The sequence below is a fragment of the Giraffa tippelskirchi genome, chromosome 12 (assembly GCF_054371585.1).
Source record: "Giraffa tippelskirchi isolate mGirTip1 chromosome 12, T2T-mGirTip1v1.2.pri, whole genome shotgun sequence".
Lineage (NCBI taxonomy): Eukaryota > Metazoa > Chordata > Mammalia > Artiodactyla > Giraffidae > Giraffa > Giraffa tippelskirchi.
The window spans coordinates 100480294-100501240 of NC_137286.1; the positions used below are offsets into that span (position 1 = coordinate 100480294).

The 20947-nt window shown below is 40.0% G+C and overlaps 1 protein-coding gene and 2 long non-coding RNA genes across 4 annotated transcripts in view; 2 read left to right on the plus strand and 1 right to left on the minus strand.

The window, feature by feature from the left end:
• LOC145529257 (uncharacterized) overlaps window positions 1–18295 on the minus strand; it is a 32732-nt gene extending 14437 nt beyond the window's left edge. The window contains exon 1 of the long non-coding RNA XR_014071068.1: window positions 18098–18295. This is a non-coding gene — a long non-coding RNA (uncharacterized LOC145529257). The remainder of the gene's footprint in view (window positions 1–18097) is intronic.
• Window positions 1–20947, plus strand: part of LOC145529256 (uncharacterized) — a 336599-nt gene that overhangs the window by 242920 nt on the left and 72732 nt on the right. The gene's annotated exons all lie outside the window — the stretch shown is intronic.
• On the plus strand, window positions 5647–17980 carry LOC145529258 (uncharacterized). Its single transcript, XR_014071069.1, has 3 exons — window positions 5647–6248; window positions 10739–14142; window positions 17552–17980. It is a non-coding gene; the product is annotated as an uncharacterized LOC145529258 (long non-coding RNA).

Genomic DNA, 20947 nt, shown 5'->3' on the forward strand with positions numbered 1-20947 from the left:
ACAAGCTGTTCTGGGCACCACTGCAGAAATGTTTAAACAGATGGGGCTGAAGTAAGAAGTACTGAAAGCATTATGCTAGAGCTGTTCTCTTGGCCACATTTGTTTAGCTCCTGGCACAAGCACAAACTCTGTGCTGACCTAAAGGCTTACTTTCAAAATTACACATAAAAATGGATTTTACTGACACTCATTGGCTAAATGTGCTTGTCCCTGGGACCACCAGACTCATTTCATTCAGTCTCCAATTGGTTATTTTCCGTCGGGTAATTTCGATTTTTGTATAGGGTAAGGAGATTTTAATGGTAAAGCACATAAACAGGAGCAGCTTAATTGTGTATTTAAATTATATATTTGATGGAACAGAGGTAGTACTTGTTATTCTGCCTCTATTTCAGGGTTCTCATTTTCTGCTTGGAGAATTCAGTCATTTTAATGTCAAAAAAAAAAACCAAACCAAAAACATTGTGGAAAATGCAACCAGTTCAAAACATGTTAAACTGCCTTAAACAGATGAGGGAGAGGGGTATTAAACTAGGCAGCTTTTTCCAGATGCTTTAGAAATATTTACTATATACTGCTTTTTACCCCCAAAAGCATAGCTATACATTATCTCTTGTAGAAAAATAACTTACTTGGAGAAAAATAAACATGTAGTTTTGTACAAACTATACCAATTCTTAGGTTTATCCCTCACATTCATTTTTTTTTTTATACCAAGGATCTTTATTCTTAGGTCTGATATTGAGTCTGTGGCTACAGATAATATGTCACTATTTAGAGAATAAAAGATCCCATTGTCTTCATTCAAGCCTTCAGCCACAAAGTTACACCTTATTCTCATACAAGATAAGGGCTGGTAGGGGATTAAGGAAGTACACTGAGGATAAAAGCAAAAGGGAACAAGCATATCGTCCCAGTTACCGTGAAGGTTACATTTCAGGTTAATTTATAAAAGTAGTGACAGAACCGGAGAAGGTAATGGCACCCCACTCCAGTACTCTTGCCTGGAAAATCCCATGGACGGAGGAGCCTGGTAGGCTGTAGTCCATGGGGTCGCTAAGAGTCAGACATGACTGAGCGACTTCACTTTCACTTTTCCTGTTCATGCACAGGAGAAGGAAATGGCAACCCACTCCAGTATTCTTGCCTGGAGAATCCCAGGGATGGGGGAGCCTGGTGGGCTGCCGTCTATGGGGTCACACAGAGTCGGACACGACTGAAGCGACTTAGCAGCAGCAGCAGCAGCAGTGACAGAACCATGATTTCAGTGAAAATCAACACATTATACCTTTTAAAAAACCAATTCAGAAGTACTAAGTCAGGCAAGCATGCAAAATTCAGAGTATAAACAAATGCAAGGGCTGGCTGCCCAAACAGGTATTTCCCTCAGAAAGAGGGTTTGAAAATGCTGCACAGAACCAAAGGAATGAGAAGCTGAATTTGCAGACCCACTTCCTCACTTTATATATGAGGCAAGTAGGCAGACATTAACTGGTAAAGCTTACTCAGCCAGGTTAAGAATGTACAAAGATCTAATTCCTGGTGCTATCTGCAACTACATGTTATCTAAAATACAAGGAGATAAATATCCAGAACACATCAAACCCACTGATTTAAAGAAAACATTTCAAGGGTGGGGGTGAAGTTATTGTAACATAGCAGCACATTGCACATATTTAAGAGATTAAATGGAAAGAAATAATCTATTTTAATGCTCAGTCTTGATCAACACAAGTTTCCAGCCAACTTTCTGATGTAGAGCAAAATGTATCAGCTTAAAAAAAAAAAAAAAGTGCATTCTTCAGTTTTCTTCTACACTTTTTTTGGCCTATCTTTCAAAACTAAACACTGGGTATTTTTAATGTAAGTAATGGGATGTTATATGTACATTCTAATTACACATTTGAGGAATAAACAAAATGCATATTTCAGTAATTCAGAGGGTACTTATAAAATGAAAAGCTCTCTAGCAAAAATACACTTTTCACTGGGAAAAATAAATAAAACAGACAAATGGATCTACACAGTGTAAAAACTAACTTTGGGAGGCTCCAGTGTGGAGGACAGTCCGTAACAGGCTTATCTGCCCTTCCTGCCCCAGAGCCGATCATCTCCCGAGTGAATGCTTTCATTGACATCATTATGTCGACATTTGTTTCTCATCCTACATCATCTTTAGCGAAGCTGTGAGCACTTACAATTCTCTAACTAATTGTTGGGAGCTCAGTGAGAATCATCTGGAACACTGGTGGTGGAAGAGTTTTTGCAACACTTGCCGTGACTGCTACGGCAGTCCACATACAGCCGTTGGATTTGTCAGGTGGTCCACACCCTTCTCATATTCACCTTGAGCTAGTCCTTCTTCACCAAGCTGTGTTTCTTCTAGGAAGAATTTCTGAACAGTTTCAGCATCTTTAAGGTCAGGTAGCTTGGAAAGCCCAGCTCTCTCCTTGGCAAGCTTCTGTTTCTTTTCTTCATTCTCATGGCCTGTTCTTGAAGTTGGGGTCACTCCGGGGCCCCGCACCTGCGGGCGGCAATGGTGCTGTCCCGGCCCCCCGTCTCCTCTCCACCAAGGAGCCGGGTCGGTGCGGCCTGGCCCCCACAAAGAAGCCTTTGACCACGAGGCCTCCAATGCGCAGCTCAGTCCCCACACCTGCCGCGAGGGATGTGCCCCTTACATTCATTTTCGAAAGCTGCCTGCCTCACTCAAATCTTTACCAGTACATTTTGCTAACATTCTCCTAGTATTCTTGTCTCTAGATTCTGTCTATTCCAGTGTGTTAGTCACTTAGTCATGTCCGACTCTTTGCAACCCCCTGGACTGGAGCCCATCATGCTCCTCTGTCAATGGGATTCCCCACGTGAGAATATTGGAGTGGGTTTCCATGCCCTTCTCCAGAGGATCTTCCCAACCCAGGGATCGAACCCAGGTCTTCTGCATTACAGACAGATTTTTTTTTTTTTACCATCTGAGCTAACAGGGAAGCCCAGTAGATGTCTGTTCTGTAACATTTGCTAAAATAATCTCCTTAAGAAGAATAAGATCTTTAGAGTCATTTGTCATATCAGTCTCCTATTTCAAGACATTTGCTCAAAATCTGTAGTTCTCAGCCTACTACTCAGCACCTTTCCCTAAATAAACTGACAGCAAAAATCCCAGATTGGGGAACCAGTTGGTTCCTCACTAGAGGAAAAAATAAAGAGCTCTGCATCCCCAAGTTGGTCTTAGTTATTTTGCTTAGTCCATACTGACTTGTGCCATTTAACTATGACTTCACCTTTTTTTAACAGATATAGAACTGTATCTATTCTTTTTTCTTTTTTTTTTTTTTGCATGAAATCACTTTATTAATTTGAAGAGAACAGAATAATAGGTAATTTATAAATGGCATATACAGTACAGCGCAGTAACAGTAAATTTGACATGGATCTTGATTTACTATCGGTAAAACGGTGGAGTTTGATTCTGATCAGTGGTTTTCACACTTGTGGGAGCTTCAGAACCCTTTGTACAGTCAATATGTGGAGCAGCAAAGCTACAGTGGCTGAAAGGAGAAAAAGGGGACCCAGAGGGCTGTACGTGATAACCACTGATATTCTAGAATTCTATGCTTTGAGAAAGATGAAGCTGGAGCATATAATCTCTTATCAAAACTGTATCTGTTCTTATTCAGTGAGTTTTGGCAGTTTGTGTCTTCCAAGGAACTGTTTCATTTCATCTGAGTTTTTGAATGTATGTGGTTAGAGTTATTCACAGTTTCCCTTGTAATATTTTAATGTGTGTTGGGTCTGTAATGGTAACATTCTCTCACTCCTGATATAGTAATATGTTTCTACTCTCATTTTCTTGATCAGTCTGTTTAGAAGTTTAGCAATTTTAGTGAGCTTTTCTAAGAATCGGCTTCTGGTTTTATTGATTTCACTATTGTTTTGCTATTTTCAATGTTACCTTTTTGCTATTTTCAATTTTACCTTTTTGCTCTTACCTTTTTGCTATTTTCAATTTTATGGTTTTCTGCTCTTACCTTTGTTGTTCAGTTGCTAAGTTGTGTCCAACTCCTTGTGACCCCATGGACTGCGGCACACCAGGCTTCCCTGTCCTTTACTATCTCCCGGAGTTTGCTCAAACTCATGTCCTTTGAGTCAGTGATGCCATCCAACCATCTCATCCTCTGTCACTGCCTTCTCTCCCTGCCCTCAATCTTTTCCAGCATCAGTCTTTTCCAGTGAGTCAGCTCGTTGCATCAGGTGACCAAAGTATTGGAGCTTCAGTTTCAACGTCAGTCCTTCCAGTGAGTATTCAGGGTTGATTTCCTTTACGATAGACTGATTTGATCTCCCTGCTCTCCATGGGATTCTCAAGAGTCCCTTGCTCTCGTCTTTATTTATTTCTTATAAGTTTGGTTTATTTTGCTCTTCTTTTCTAATTCCCTGAGATGGAATCAGTATTCATTTGAGGCCTCTTTTTTCCTAATACACGCATTTAATGACATGTTTTCTTCTAAGCACTACTTTAAGCTTTATCTCACAGATTTGATATGTTGTATTTTCATTTTCACTCAATTTAATATCTTTTCAAATTTCCTTTGATACTTGCTTTTTGACCTATGGATTATTTAGAAATAATTAATTTCTAAGAATTTGGAGATTTTTCCAGATGTTTTTCTGTTGTTGATTTCTAGATTAATTCCTCAGTGGTCAGAGAATATACTTTGTATGATTTCAATACCTAATTTTTTAAAAATGTGTTGTGGTTGTTTTATGACCCAGTATGTGGTCTGTCCTGACAAGTGTTCCTTATGCACTTGAAAAGAATGTGTATTCAACTGTTTTTCAGTGGAGTGGTATTGTTTGGTACTTCTGTGGTCTTGCTGATTTTTTGTCTCCTTGTTCCATTGCTCAAAAAGGAAACTGAAAGCCTCCAACTATGACTGTGGATTTATTTCTCCCTGCCGTTGTTCCAGTTGTGTTTTAATATGTTTTTTTTGGTTTTGGTTTTTCTCTGTGTGTGCACACATATTAAAGATGATATGTCTTCTCAGTGCATTCACCTTATTCCTATGTAATGAGGCTTCTTTGTTCTTGTAATTTTCCTTGTTCAAATCCACTTTGTCTAGTATGAATAGATATAACCCAATTTCCTTTTGGAAAGTGTTTGCTTAGTACACATTTTTACATCCTTTTACTTTTAACCTATCTGTGTTAGGATATTTCAAGGGAGTATGAGTCTGAGGTTTTTTATGTTTTTGTTCAATTTAATGATCACTATCTTTTATTTGGTACACTTAGAGCATTTGTATTTAATGTAATTGTTGTTAAGGTGGTCTTTTGGTCTACCACTGTTTTGAAGTGACATGGCACACAGAAATAATCCAGTTATTAACAGGGCTGAGCACCACTACCCGGGACAAAGGAAACAGTGGTTCTCCCTGCTAGCATCACTCTCATGTCCGTCATGCTCCTGTATAATTGGTGGGCCTTGTGGGGACCTCCTACGTCTGTCTCACCTCTAGTTTCTGTTGATGAGCCAGGGTGAGTCAGCAGAAGGGAGGGTCCATGTCACATACTTTGATCCAACCATGTAGACAGGTGCTGGCCTACATTATCAGGGCATAAATGATGGAATCTCAGCCTATTTACCCGTCTCTTTTTTATCTTTTAATGATTTTTTATTTTTTTAATTAGGGAAGCAAGAGAACTGGTGTGTGTTTCTCTTTGGCAGTGTTCTATGTAAATTGATTTAAGTATCTCAGTTTTGCCAGGTATTGGATCCTTAAACAAGATATTTTATTTTGCTGGGTCTTACTTAGTTTCTTTAGCTAAATGATAGAAATAATTATATTTATTGCAGTTCAACCAGACTTGATAACATCTACAATTATTCCATGTTAACACACTTTAAGAAGAGATTTTTTTTGTTGATTTAATAAGTTCTGACAGTACTGCTTGCCAGCCATTATTCTAAGCAACGTACAAATATGAATTCATTTAATTTTAATAACAATATGATGTGGGTATTATTTTCCTCATTTTTAAAGGTGGAGTAATTTACCCAATTTCACAAAGCCATAAAGGGCAGAGCTGAGGCCAGGGTCTGTGTTCTGCCATGCATGCTGTCTTATATTTGGGATTAGATGTCGAGCTTTAACAGAAGAAGAAATTAATGTCCCTCACTAAAAAGGATAGTCATTTGTGTTGAAGCAGCAGTTTGCATTGTGCTAAGTCACTTTAGTCATGTCCGACTCTTTGTGACCCCATGGACTATAGCCCTCCAGGCTTCTCTGTCCATGGGGTTTTCCAGGCAAGAGTACTGGAGTGGGTTGCCATTTCCTCCTCGAGGGGATCTTCCCAACCCAAGCATTGAACCATCGTCTCTTAGTTCTCCTGCATTGGCAGGCAGATTCTTTACCACTAGCACCACCTGCATTACCCAACATTAAACAATACTCATTCTTAGTGATTTTTACTCTCTATGTGGCACACAGTATGCAGACGCACGTATTGATTGCTGACTTGCCATACAATTACTGATCTATTTGCCAAACTGACAAAACACAGAGAGCAAGTAGTGGTCAATCATTTACGTTTGGCCTGTGAATATCTAATACGCTCAAGCAAGGTGGAGTGGATTCCTCTTTCTAAATGTCCTTTCCCTCACCCACTTACTAAATCGTCCCTCAGACATCCTGCAAGAGGTCAGTAAGTTTTCTCTGACTTTATCTCATTAAAAATATCATTTCCTATAGTTCCGAAATCATTTTACTCTTTTAGTCTTTATGAATCTGTAACTCCTGTTTGTTTGGTGAGCTCTCTACTCCAGGTTATACATGTTGTCAGCTCAGGGGTGGCAGATGGGTTTTATCTGGAGGGTCAACTCTGGACAGCTGTGTCTCCCTTAGAGCAAAGGATAAAAGAGCTCTGAGCTGGCTCCTGGCTTAATGGAGCATCTTCTGCAGGGGGCCAGGGGAGGCATGGCCACACGGGAAACAACACGGTTGTTTCCATCCTGTGGCCCAGATCTGCGTCTAACCATCAGAGTATAATAATAATCATGAGGGATTCAGACCCCATTGTTAGCGGATCTTCAGATGGTGAGAAACGTGTCTTCACATTTTCAAACTGAAATCCAGCAAAGATAAGAGCCATCAGTGTCAAGTTTTGCCTGTCATTCTTAAAAGTCAAACAGGATTCTACTCTTTATATTTTATCAGCTGCCAGTGACTGGCCTCTGAAACAAGAGATTCTGAAACAAAGGTCATTAGTGGTCCCTTTGCTCAAAGTTAAGAGGCTGGAGATGATGCAGGTCAAATCAAGGGTGGCAGGGATAGCTGGGAACTAGTGGGGTCTGGGAGTTTAAAATCAGGATCCTGGTCTTTGGTGAGCATGGGTTTATCTGTCTATAAAACATCACCTATTTCTCAAAGATGAGTCATTGGAAATAAGATATTGTATTTATAGGATAAATATAGGGAATGTGTGAAATATTAGAATTCTTTTTCCTAATAGTGACTTAGACAAAGTCAAGTTTTAATGAAGTAAATGACAGTACTAAAAAAGTAATTTACTTGAATTCCTTTAGAGGTACTCAACTTTCTTCCACCAAATGGCCTGCTCCCTGGGAATCTAAGGAGATGGTCTATGTGTGAAGAAAATGAAAATCAATGAAAGCTTGGTGGAAGGTTGAAGAAACTGAGACAGAGTCAGCCCCTGCTGTGTACATACAAGTTTGAGGCCCGGTGGGTGGTGATCACCTTGGAATGTGTGCGTGCGTGCTAAGTCATTTCAGTCGTGTCCAACTCTTTGTGACCTTATGGACTGTAGCCCACCAGGCTCCTATGTCCAAGGGATTGTCTAGGCAAGAATACTGGAGTGGGTTTGCCATGCCCTCCTCATGGAATCTTCCTGACTCAGGGGTCTAACCCTCACCTCCTGCATTACAGGTGGATTCTTTACCCACTGAACCACGTGGGAAGCCCCGTCATCTTGGAATACTGCCCCAGTTCATGTTCCCTCTGACTCTTTTTCTTCCCTACAAAGGCACAGGAGAGCATGCTCATTCTTTCTGTCTCAGAGACCTCTGGCAGCGTCAGATGTTCCACTGGCACTTAAGTTTCTTCTCCCATCCTTGTGGTAGGTGTCTGTCACAAGGATTTGAGGCACATAAATATGGTTGACCAGCCTGAGACATCCAGGGAAACCCATGGCAGGAAAAGAAATCACCAAGTGTATAAAAATGTTTCTGCCATTTCAACTTCAAAACATTAGAAAGAGACTTTTAGAATTGAAAGTACCCCAATGACTTGAAGTATCTATTAGCTTTTTTTTTTTTTTAATAAACACACAAATGAAACTGGACCCTTTATATTTCAGGGGAAAAAAGAGTGGATAGAGAACTGTGTCATTTCACAAAGTGAGTTTTTTCAAAAAAGTCACTTTGACTCTCCTCTTTGAAAAGGATGGCATTCAATAGGTGCTAAAAGCCTCACATTAGTCACTACTTTCTGAGCTGCTGTTGAATGTGGTCTCTGATTATGGTGTTTCTGGATAGACTCCTGTTATTAACAGCTGCCTAGCCGTCCATTGAAACGACAAGTGGAGGGCCACATGGCGGGAGAGATGACACTTAGTGCAGCACAGACGGGAGAGGTGACAAAAGAAGACCTTCCTCCAGTCAGCTGAAAGGATGGCTCTACACCTGGGAGCAGACAGAGAGCTTTCCAGTTGAAGCACAGAATTATCTTTGGAACTCCAGGGATCAGAATACAGTGGTGACACTTTGGCACCAGATGAATCAAAGTGATTTTAAATTAGTATTAGAAACCTGAGAGTGTAAAGCCTGTAATGGAATTTGCTACAGTAATGCTCCAATTATTACTTCTTATTCATGGATTAAACTATCATCTTTATGAAGTTCTCTGGGCATCCCTTTCATTGCTGCCTCTTTAATTGCAGTCAAACCTAGATTATACTAATGTAGAGTTAAGATGGATGACAGACAACTGTAGGTTAACCTCCCTGGGATTTTTTTTTTAAATACCTATGATTCTTGCTTTCACAGAGATCAAATTTTCTAAGAGCAAAGTTTGAGAAAGAGAAATGTGAAACCTGCTTCTTTGACACAAGTCTTTTAAGACTCCATTCCTAATCAATATGAGCAATAGTGAGTTAGATTGAGAAGTAAATGCAGCATGCTTTCTATGTGTTTAACGCCCCCCCCAAAAAAAGCATTTTTAATACATGAAAGTATCAAGCAGCAGGCCTGTGTGTTTTCTTACTAACTTTTTAGTTTTTGAAATAATCATAAGAAACACTGGGCTGGAGGAAGCAGAAGCTGGAATCAAGATTGCCGGGAGAAATATCAATAACCTCAGATATGCAGATGACACCACCCTTATGGCAGAAAGTGAAGAAGAACTAAAAGGCCTCTTGATGAAAGTGAAAGAGGAGAGTGAAAAAGTTGGCTTAAAGCTCAACATTCAGAAAACTAAGGTCATGGCATCCGGTCCCATCACTTCGTGGGAAATAGATGGGGAAACAGTGGAAGCAGTGTCTGACTTTATTTTTCTGGGCTCCAAAATCACTGCAGATGGTGATTGCAGCCAGGAAATTAAAAGACGCTTACTCCTTGGAAGGAAAGTTATGACCAACCTAGACAACGTATTAAAAAGCAGAGACATCACTTTTCCAACAAAGGTCCGTCTAGTCAAAGCTATGGTTTTTCCAGGGGTCACGTATGGATGTGAGATTTGGATGGTGAAGAAAGCTGAGTGACGAAGAATTGATGCTTTTGAACTGTGGTGTTGGAGAAGACTCTTGAGAGTCCCTTGGACTGCAAGGAGATCTAACCAGTCCATCCTAAAGGAGATCAATCCTGGGTATTCATTGGAAAGACTGATGTTGAAGCTGAAACTCCAATACTTTGGCCACCTGATGTGAAGAGATGACTCATTTGAAAAGACCCTGATGCTGGGAAAGATTGGGGGCAGGAGGAGAAGGGGATGACAGAGGATGAGATGGTTGGATGGCATCACTGACTAGATGGACATGGGTTTGGGTGGACTCTAGGAGTTGGTGATGGACAGGAAGGCCTGGCGTGCTGCGGTTCATGGGGTCGCAAAGAGTGGGACACGACTGAGCAACTGAACTGACTGACTGACTGAAGCTTACAAGAAGTTGCAAAAATAGAGTTGAATAGAATTCTGTGAACTCTCTTTCCCCAGTGGTGTTACCTTTTATAACTGTAGTGCAACATCAAACTCAGCCCTAACTGGATTAGAGATGTTACTCAGTTTTCACCAGTTATTACATGAAGCCAGGTGTGTGGATGCATTGCAGGAGGCACTGGAGACCTGGGTTTGATCCCTGGGTGGGAAAGATCCCCTGAAGGAGGAAACGGCAACCCACTCCAGTGTTCTTGCCTGGAGAATCCCATGGACAAAGAAGCCTGGTGGGCTATGGTTCTTAGGGTTGCAGAGTTGGACATGACTGAAGCGACTGAGCATGCACAACTGTGTATGTAACTTATGTGGTTTTATGGGCAAGTTCTACCTGGTGGCTGAGGCAGTAGTCAAGAATCTGCCTGCAATGCAGGAGACCTGGCTTCGATTCCTGGGTCAGGAAGATCCCCTGGAGAAGGGAACGGCAACCCACTCCAGTATCCTTGCCTAGAGAATCCCATGGACAGAGGAACCTGGTGGGCCACAATCCATGGGGTCACAAAGAGTTGCATATGAATGAGTGACTAACACTTTCACTTTTATGGGCACTTTCTACCACACTTTTGAGAAACAGATTATTCCAGTCATATGTTAGAGTGGACCACAGGTAGTGTCAACATTTGTTCAGTTGAAAATTGACTATGAGTTACATATTTGATATAAATATAATTCCATTTTTGCTATTGAGAATTTATAACAGTAGTGTGTCTTTTAATTTTGTTGAGTTCTTGAGTTTATTTTTATTTTTCCACAGAAGTAAACAATATATAATGTCTCTGAAAGACATGCAAATCTATCTTTTATATAAATTTAAACTGAACCATCGTTCAGATGAAGCAGGCAGAAGTTTCGTCTGGCCTGGAGAAAAGTTCTGTTAGTGAAAGGATTATTCAAGGATAGTTCAAAGATATCATTCTGTAGTTTTGTAGTGTAGTCTCAAGTCAGGTATCTGAATCCTCCGGCCCTGTTTTTCTTTCTTAAGATGACTTTGGCTATTCAGGGTCTTTGTGTTTTCATACAAATTTAAATTGTTTAAATTCTAGTTCTGTGAAAAATGCCATTGGTAATTTAATATTAATTACATTGAATCTGTAGATTGCTTTGGATAATATAGTCATTTTGACAGTATTGATTCTTCCATTCCAAGAACATGGTATATCTCTCCATCTGTCTATATCATCTTTGATTTCCTTCATCAGCAGCTTATAGCTTCCTGAGTTCAGGTCTTTTACCTCCTTAGGTTTATTCCTAGGTATTTTATTCTTTTTGATGTGACGGTAAATAAGATTATTTACCTAATTTCTCTGTCTAATCTTTTGTTAGTGTATAGAAATGCAAGTGATTTCTGTATATTCATTTTGTATCCTGCAACTTAACCAAATCAATTGATGAGCTCTAGTAGTTTTCTGATAACCTCTTTAGCATTTTCCATGGATAGTATCATATCATCTGCAAACAATAACAGTTTTACTTCTTTTTCAATTTGGATTCCATTTATTCTTTTTCTTCTCTGATTGCCATGTCTAGGACTTTCAAAACTGTGTTGAGTAAAAGTGGCAAGAGTGGACATCCTTGTCTTGTTCCTGATCTTAGAGGGACTGGTTTCATTTTTTTAACAGTGTGATACTGGCACAAAAACAGAAATATAGATCAATGGAACAGAATAGACAGTCCAGAGATAAATCTGTGCACCTGTGGTCAACTAATCTATTGCAATGGCAGTAATACACAGTGGAGAAAAGACAGTTTCTTCAATAAGTGATGCTGAAAAACCTGGACAGCTACATGTAAAAGAAATGAAATTAGAACATTCCCTAACACCATACACAAAAATAAGCTAAAAATGAATTAAAGACCTAAATATAAGACCAGATACTGTAAAACTCTCAGAAGAAAACATAGGCATAACACTCTCTGATATTAACTGAAGCAAGATCTTTTTTGATCCACCTCCTAATGAACATAAAAGCAAAAATAAGCAAATGGGACCTAACTAAAATGTAAAAGCTTTTGTGCAGCAAAAGAAACCATAAACAAAGTGAACAAACCACCCACAGAATGGGAGAAAATATTTGCAAACAAAACAACTGGCAAAGGATTAATCACCAAAATATACAGAAAGCTCATGTAGCTTGATATAAAACAAGCCAAACAACCCAATCAAAAAATGAGCAGATCTAAATAGACATTCCTCCAAAGAAGATATACAGAAGGCCAAAAAGCACATGAAAAAATGCTCCACCTCACTCATTTTTCAGTTTAGTTCAGTCGCTCAGTTGTGTCCAACTCTTTGCGACCCCAATTGTTAGAGCAATTCAAATTAAAACTACAATGAAGTTATCACCTCACACAGGTCAGAATAGTCATTATCCAAAAATCTACAAACAATAAATGCTGGAGAGAGTGTGGAGTAAATGTAGGTGCATTCTCACCTACACTGTTGGTGGGAATGTAAATTGGTACAACCACTATAGAGAACAGTATGGAGGTTCCTTAAAAATCTAAATATAGAAACATCATATGATCCAGCAATCCCACTCCTAGGCATATATCTGAAGAAAACCTTCAAAAAGATAGATGCACCCCAGTGTTCACTGCAGCATTGTTTATAATAAACAGCACATGGAAGCAACCTAAATATTCATCTACAATGGAATGGATAAAGATGTCATACATATATACAATGTAATACTACTGAGCCATAAAAAAGATTGAACTAATGCCATTTGCAGCAACATGGATGAACCTAGAGGTTATCATACTAAGTGAAGTCAGACAAAGAAAATCATATGATATCACTTATATGTGGACTCTAATAAAAAAGGTAAAAATGAAGTTATTTACAAAACAGAAATAGACTCAGAGATCTTGAAGTCAAACTTATGGTTATCAAAGGGAAATGTGGGAGGGAAGTGATAAATTAGGAGTTCAACATATACACACCACTATATATAAAATAGATAATAAGGACCTACTGTGCAGCACAGAGAACTCTACTTAATATTCTGTAATAAAAATATTCTTAATATTCTGTAATAAAAAAAAAGAAGAATGGATATATGTATATGTATAACTGATTCACTTAGCTATACATTTGAAACTAACACAACATTTTGTATCAGCTATACTCTCATAAAATTATTTTTAAAAATTTCATTCTGGGAATATGATTTTCAAAATTGAATCACAAAAGGGATCTAAATTTGTTTTAAATCACCCCTAAACAAAAATTCTAGCCTACAAGCTATAATTCAGACGTTTGTTGCAAACTTAAGCAGTGTCCAATACAAGACATCAACACTTGGCTACAATTAAACAAGGTCAAAAAATTGGACAGTTGGGCACAATGATTGATGGGAGATCAAAGACTAAGACTTATTTTGGAGAGGCTCAAAGCCTATGAAAAAGAAAATAGAAATTGCATGACAATTAAAAAAAAACTATCTGGACAAGGTCTGGATGTTGTTAAAGCACATGAATATGCATATACTGAGACTAGAGAAAATTCTGATGATGGTTATTGTGGTCTGTTCAACCCAAGTGAAACAGCTACCAGCATTATCATTTGCATGTACCAGACTCACTGGAACTTTCTCCAGTGGGCTACCTTCACTGTCCTCATTTGGATGCCAAAAATCAAAAGCTCTTTCAATAAAGTTATAGTCAATTGGAGAGCTAGTACAGTTTATACTATCTAAAACTACCTTGTGCTTAGTCGCTCAGTCATGTCCGACTCTTTGTGACCCCATGGATTGTAGTGCACCAGGCTCAGAGCTCTGTCCATGGAATTCTTCAGGCAAGAAAACTGGAATGGGTTGTCATTTCCTTCTCCAAAACTGCTGCTAAGTTGTGTCAGTCGTGTCCGACTCTGCGCGACCCAATAGACGGCAGCCCACCAGGCTCCTCCATCCCTGGGATTCTCCAGGCAAGAACACTGGAGTGGGTCACCAGTGCCTTCTCCATCTCCAAAACTCCCTTACTTTAAATATAATATTTAATATGCTTGTATAAGAAAACTTCAGTGCTAGGGGTACATATTGGTGGACTGAAACTTTTTTCCTGAAATTCCAGAATTTTCATTATTGCCTACAAGGACAGCAATTTCATATTAAATAAACTGTTCCAGAAAACAGAAAAATAGGGGAACATTATTCAACTTATCTCTAAGAGCCAGAGAACTATGACACCAAAGTCAGACAAGTACTGTATAATAAATTAAAGTTATGGAATGACATCACTCATTTATCTACATGGAAAAAATTCTTAGACATGATAAGAGTATACTAGATCCAGTAGTATGAAGAATAAACACTACATTCTGACCAAGTAGGGGTTATTCTACAGATGCAGGAATGGTTACCATTAAAAAAAAAGCAAAACTCTAAACATAGTTCATCACATTAACACAGAAAAACTTCACTTAACACTTCAGTAGGGGCACAGAGTACATTTGATAAAATTCCACACATACTCACAATTAAAGAAAAAAAGAAACTCTTGGTAAATTCAAGGTAAGAAATAGAAGGGAATGCTCTTACTATGGTTAAGGTTATCTACTCAAAACCTAACCTAATGGCATAAGGGTGAAACATTAAAAGCACTTCCTTGAAAATCAAGAGTAAGAAAATGGTGCCCAATTCCACCATACCCATTCCACTGTTCTCCTGATTCTGGTCAGAGCCGTAAAACAACAAGAAGAAACAAAGAATATAAATAAGGGTTAGAAAGGAATTAGAATATGACACATTAGAGTAATTAGAAAATGACACATTAGAATAATGTGTCATTATTCACATCAGGTTGTATACATAAAAACCCCCAACAACCTACAAATTATATTAATCAATAATACAGGTAACCATGGAGAAGGCAATGGCAACCCACTCCAGTACTCTTGCCTGGACAATCCCATGGACGGGAGGAGCCTGGTCAGCTGCAGTCCATGGGGTCACTGAGAGTTGACGTGACTGAGAGACTTCACTTTCACTTTTCACTTTCATGCATTGGAGAAGGAAATGGCAACCCACTCCAGTGTTCTTGCCTGGAGAATCCCAGGGATGGCAGAGCCTGGTGGGCTGCCGTCTATGGGGTCGTACAGAGTCGGACTCGACTGAAGTGACTTAGCAGCAGCAGCAGAGGTAACCAAGTTTAAAATTAATATTCAAAAGTCATTTTCACTCTACACAATTTCTATAACAAGTTAGAAATTATAGTTTTTAAAGTGAAACCAAATTAATAACAACAAAAAAAGCATACCTAGGAATAAATTTTACAAACTGTATACAGAGACCTTTTCAGAGAATATTTTAAAATGTTATTGAAAGACATTAAAGATTACTTAAATAAAAAGATATACTCAATAGAGAGATTCAGTGTTTTGTAAAGATTGTAAATTTGTTAATATTGTAAAGAAATCAATTTCCACCAGTTTACTTGTACATTATTTGCAGTGCTTGCTGAAATCCAAACTGACATTTTGTTAGAGAAATTTGACAATTTATTCTAAAAGAATAGAATGTAGGGAAAAAAAATAGCAAAAGAAAAAAAAAAGTAGCCAGAATATGCTTGAGAAGACTTGACCTACCAAATCTCAAAACTCATTAAAAGTCTATGGTAAAGTAAAACATTGTTTCACTGGATGCAACGATAGACATATCTGTCAGTGGATCTGTGTAAAGCTCATAAGAAGACTCACAACTTAAGGGATAAAGGTGACATTTCACATCCACAGGAAACACAGGCCAGATTGGATTTCTATCTCATACCTTATGAAAAATTGATTCTAGATATTTTAAAAGCTTAACTAAAGTTAAACTTGTAGAAGGAAATGAAAGAGCATTTTTACAACCTTTGAGTAGGGAAATTCATCTTAAACAAGACTTAAAGCTCTAACTGCAGAATATTCAAAATTATGTTGTTGAAATTAAGGACTTAGGTTAAATGAAAGACATCATAAAGTGAAAGAAGAGGCCCTAAAAGCAGAAGATAGTTACAACACATAATCGACAAGTGATCAGTATTCAAAATTTTGTACAAAATCTAAAAATCTCCTACAAAAAAAAAAAAAAAAAATACAAACAACATCTTGGGGCTAGGGTGGGAAGGAATGGGCAAAAGATTTGAACAACTAATTTATTTCACTAAAGGGAAAATATTGACATTCACCTTCATTAGTAATCAAGGACCTGCAACTTAAGATCATAATGAAATATTTTATACCTGTTAAATGGGTTAAAAATAAATATATAAGACATTTGGCAGCAGCAGCTATTGTTGGGATGTGTATTATTGGAAATTTATGTCCCACTGATGGATGTAAATTGATTTAACCATTCTGAAAAACAATTTGGCATTGTCTTGTAAAGCTGAACACCTGAATATTCATGTCACTAACTGGTTGTGAATCCCCGCCCCTGTGTTTGCATGCCTGTTCTCCTTTACTAACAGAATACCCCAAGTTTTAGCTGGACGTATGGACACGGAGCTGCAGAATAGATTCCTTAGTCTTTGCAGATAGGTGTGGCTAAAAGACTGAGTTCTGATAACAGGATGTGAGAAGCAGTTTGAGCAGCTTCCAAGCTATGTCTTTAAAAGACTCCAGAATCTCTGCCCTGTCCCAGTGGCTGGGACACAGAACAACTGGACAGCAGCTTTGACTCAGTGATGGAAGCTCCGTATTGAGAGGAGCAGAGCCGAAGCCCCAGCCAGAGGCATGGAAAGAATGGAACCAGAGAAGCCCAGGCAGTTTAGAAGTTGCTAAAAATTTTTTTAAATGATCCAGCAGTTCCATTTCTGAGTATTTATCTGAAGAAAACAAAGATACTAACTCAAAAAGATAGATGTACCCCTATGTTCATTGCAGCATTATTTATAATAGTCAGGATATGGAAATGACCTAAGTGTCTATTGTAGGTGAATGAATAAAGAAGGTGTGTGTGTGGCACACACAATGAAGTATTACTCAGCTGTAAAGAGGAAAGAAGTCTTGCTATTTGTGACCCCATTGATGGACCTTGAAGGCATTTTGCTAAGTGAAATAAGTCAGACAAAGACAAATATGTGGAGCCTAAAATAGCAGCAATAGCAATGAAAAACCCCCCAAAAAACAGAGAATAGATTGGTGGCTGCCAAAGGTGAGGGGTGGGCAAAATATGTGAAGGAAGTCAAAAGGCACAGATTTTCAGTTATACAATGATTAAGTTAAGGGATGGTAATGTGCAGCATGGTAACTCTAGTTAATAATAATGTGGTGGTTTAGTCACTAAGTTGTGTCCAACTCTTGTGACCCCGTGGACTGTAGCCTGCCAGGCTCCTCTACCCATGGGATTCTCCAGACAATAATACTGGTGTGGGTTGCCATTTCCTTCTCCATAATAATAATATATTGCATATTTAAAAGTTGCCAAGAGAGTAAATCTTAAAAAGTTCTCATCACAAGGTATTTGTAACTCTGAATAGTGACAGGTGTTGTGATAATGCCACAATATATACAAATATCAAATCATTATATTGCAATCTGAAACTAATATAATGTTATATGTAATTATACATACATACATACATAAAAGCTCAAACTATCAAATATCACCCAATATTAAATCGATAATTTGAAAAGCCTTGTAACTAAAAAAAGAAGTTGAACTCATAAAATTTTTGTTTTAACTCCTCAAAATGAAAATCTCCAGGTCTTGATGATTTCATGACAGAATTCAACCAAATGCACGAAGAATTAACACCAATTCTATACAATCTTTTCCAGAAAACAGAACATAAAGAAACACTTTCCAACTCGTATTATGATGCTGGTATTAACCTGATACCAAAACTAATACAAAAAGAAAACTGCACATCAGTGTCCCTCATAAGATAAAATCACATACTTTTCCTGCCCTTACGCAGGTGTATCAGAACTCTGAGCCCTTTATGGTCCTTGTTGATGTTCTGATCCCTGCCCAGTCAACTTTCCCCTTTACTCACAACTTCTCCCTGATGGCCCTGTGCCACCCCATGCAGAAATGAGCCTCGTTAGCCCAACAGTGCTGTCCCCCTTGGGCGTGTCAACTCTGGGAACCTAGTCTGAAGGTCTAGCCAATCCAAGTGTGGCAGAGAGAATATCCTGGCATTCCTTAACTTGGTATTTTATGTGAAAATAGCAAAACAACATACTCAGTATGACTGAACACAATACTTCGAAATGAAAATTATATGAGGTTTGTTACATGCATGGAAAAGGGCATTTTTTTTTTTTTATCCAAGACCAGAGCTGAGGAGCTTAGAACTCATGACTGTTGACCCAGAGGTCAGCTGTGATGCTCCAGACAGACTCCCCTCTTAACTGCCATAGAACTTTAGGAAAGTTCTTAACTGTCACTCAGACCAGCATCCAGTCATTTCTCTTGATGCACCTGATGGAGCAGGAACTCTGTAGGAGTTGGAGACCGATATATATTCAGATGTTTCTGCTTGGACTGAGTGTCCCCAAAAGAAAGCAGACTGAAGGGAAAAACTGCAGGAGTCCTGCAAGGAAATCCCTGTGAATAAAGACAGGGCAGGGAGGGCCTGTGCCTGCCTGAGCCAATTTGTCTCCCCATCTACCCTTCCCCAGGGGCGAAGTGAGCTCCAGAGATGGGAGGGCTGTGGTCCAGGGGAACGCGAGTGGAGTGGAGTGGTGACCCAGCGGGGCTGGGCAGCAGTGTGAGCAGCTGGGCCTGTGTAGAGGGTGGGGGGGACTCTAAAAGTATGGGGGCCTTTCTGAAGCAAACCCCCATGACTCCTTCCAGGTACTTCTAGAAGAAAAGTGAACTTAACCTTCCTGAAAGTAGGGATATTCAGATTACAAATGAAAGCGCCCTGTAAAGTCCTGCGAAACAGTTTGGAAGAAGGATCCTGAAGGGGGAGAAATAGGATTTCTGCTGGGAAAAGAAGTGGGAGCCCGGAGCAGGGAGCGTGGCAGGGTCACCACAAATGGGGAGTGGGTGCCCTGGGCCGCAGGTGAAGTTGGCTCTGAACTTAAGAAGGATTGTATGAGGGGTTGTGGGTATGAACCTGGAATTCTTCCCCACTAGGAATGGGTGGTGACTCTTAGCCAGAGTGGACAAGAGCATCATCCTGGTCCAGTCTGCATCCTCTTCCCCGTGTGTGTACATTGATCAGATCTTCACCAGCTGTCGCCTTCGTCCTTATTTCTGAGTCCTGGTCTTGGCTCACAGGTGCTCACAGGACAGCTCCTGTGTGTGACGTCCCGTCCCAACTATTTCCTGGCCTCTGCTTCCCCACACTGGGCCCTGGCGAGGTTTGCTGTTGCCTCTCCAGCCCAAGCCTGCTGTGTCTGTTTCTGTGTTCTCTTTGGCAATTGCATTCTCTTTGGGACCCAGCTGCTTCCTCCATGCCACAGTAATATGATCCAAATGCAGCTCAGGAGCTGATCTTCAGCTGAAAAGAATCCCCATCGGACAAAAAATGGGGGTAGAGTTTAATGTATTTAACATGAAAAGTCAGTTCCTGCTTGAAAGTGGAGGTGAAAAGTGTCCCCACGAACCCAAAGCATGGACAACGATCCCTTCCCACACAGCCAAAGGCCGTGAAACCTCTTCCTTAGCCTTCCAGCCCCATCCCCTTGCCTCAGTGGCTGATGGCAAGTGTGTTTTGCCAATTTTGTGCCTGTGATTAATGCAAACACAGAGCAGGTCCTCAGACCTAACTGCCTGCCTCTGGTCATTCTGCTTCTTTGTTTTTTAACTTGCCACCCAGGACCCTGATAACCTAACCTGTGGGTAACCTGCTCACCTACCGGACTCCTGTTCCCCTGGGGTCCCCTTTAGAGGGTTCACAGGAAGAAGGATCTGGAAAGTGTAGCCAAGACATTGAACTCCAAAATTGAGTTAAAAGTGGGGAAAAGAGAAATGAGAGATTCACGTCAGATAAGGACCCTTGATGTTTAAGGAAAGCACACAAGAGCTTCCGGTTCTTATTCTTCCTGATTGAATGAACTTGAGCGGGTCACTGTCCAACCTTGACTCTGTGTCCAAATTTCAGGGAGGCTGGGCAGAGCTGGAGAGGGTGATCCCTGGGAACTTTGTGGGTCTGGGGATCCAGCGGTGGGGACAAGCAGCTGCAGCTGAGATGGCTCAGCTGTTTTATGTCACCTGCCGTGTGTGTGTGGCCTGTGAAAGCCGTTGTTGCAGTGTTTTTCTGTGTCTCCTAACTCCTGTAGCTCATTAAGCTGCTTGCTCCCAAGACTCAGGGACCACCAGAGAAAGAATCCTGAGATTCCATTACCCAGCACAGGACAAGACACTTCTCCATCTGGTTCTTTTACTAGCATGTTGGACAGCATTGAAGGAAGAGCTTCCTAGCTCTAAGACAGACATTAACATCTGATGTAAGAGCACCCTCATTTTTGTCATCATCTTCTCTTTTCACTTTTAACTTAAAAGTCATTTTTAATTAAAAAAAACATGTATGAGGTGAATGCCACCCTCTCACTGAAAGCCCTAAATGACATCCCATTGCTGATATGTTAAATCAGGCTCCTGGGCAGGAAACACGGTTTATCACAGTCCGGCCCGAGCCTTCCTTCCCAGTGTGACCTCCTGTCCCGCTCCCAGTCTGGTCACTCTGGCTCCTACAGAGAGCGAGCCCGGATGGACCGTGCTAACTGCTCTCTGGCCTTTGTGTTTTTGCTCGGGTTGCTGTTTCTCCTCTGTCATCTGCCTCCGAAGCCTTCCTCT